Here is a 1290-nt window from a genome sequence, read left to right on the forward strand (position 1 = left end):
TCCACATTCGAGTTATCTCTATTTCCAGGTCTTTGTATTTTGAAAGTTTTTCCATTTCTTTTAGAGAATATTATTATCATTATTATTATTATTATTATTATTATTATTATTATTATTATTATTATTATTATTATTATTATTATTATTATTAATATTATTAATATTATTATTATTATTGTTGTTTATGGCGCAGGAAGAAGTGCTTAGTAATATTTCGACCGTCGCTACGTTCTGGCTTCAGATTCCGCCAAGGTCGACTTTTCCACCCATGCTTTCGCGGGTCGAACCTATTAAGTACCAGAGAAACACTGGGGTCGACGTAATCGACTACTAACCTACCCCACAAAATTCCAGGCCTTGTGCTTGAAATAAAAATGTTTATCATTAAAGCAATGAGCTAGCAGAAATGTTAGAACGCTGAGCGAAATTCTTACTGGTATTTCGTCCGTCGTCACGTTCTGAATTGAAATTCCACCGAGGTTGACTTTGAATTTCATTCTTTCGGGGTCAACTAAATAAGTACCAGTTGAGCACTGGGACTGATGCAATCGACTTACGGCCTCTACGAAATTGCTGGCCCTGGGCTAAAATTCTAAATCATTATTATTATTAGTACCATTATTTTCGTTACTATGTTCGATATGACATTGATTGCTTCGCTATCACATGTCTGGTTCAGTGAATAATATCTGACACCATACCATTAAAATTGATAGAGTCTAAATGATGAAATAAACTACATATTTGAGTCAGTAAATCTAATTTATTAACGTTTATTTCGAATTTCATATAGTATTAAACATTTTTTTTTTATTTGATAGCATAAATTGCAAAGTTTGTTTTATTTTCTTACAATGAGTTCTTTCTACATATTTTTCTCATTAATTATATTTCGTTTAGATCTGCTGATATGCATCTGAAATCGTGAAAATTGCATCTGTTTCAACATCATCCATTATATAGAAACAAAAGAAAAAAAATAAACACTACAAAAAACAAACGTCTAACCAGACGCCTGAAAGCTATTTTTGCGATCAACACAAGTGTCTTGGCTTATTATATGGCGAATAGAACCATCTGTTAGGTTTACCATTAAATTAAAGTAAAGATATCTAACTTGTGCGTTTACATGTTTTTTTTTCTTTCAGTTATTCACTCACAATCTCGTTATATATATATGTGTATGTATGTATAACACACCACACACACATATCTTTATGTATGCATGTATATGTATATATGTATATATGTATGTATATATATATATATATATTTATATATATATATATA

The sequence above is a fragment of the Octopus bimaculoides genome, chromosome 19, assembly GCF_001194135.2.
Source record: "Octopus bimaculoides isolate UCB-OBI-ISO-001 chromosome 19, ASM119413v2, whole genome shotgun sequence".
NCBI classification, from domain to species: Eukaryota; Metazoa; Mollusca; class Cephalopoda; order Octopoda; family Octopodidae; genus Octopus; species Octopus bimaculoides.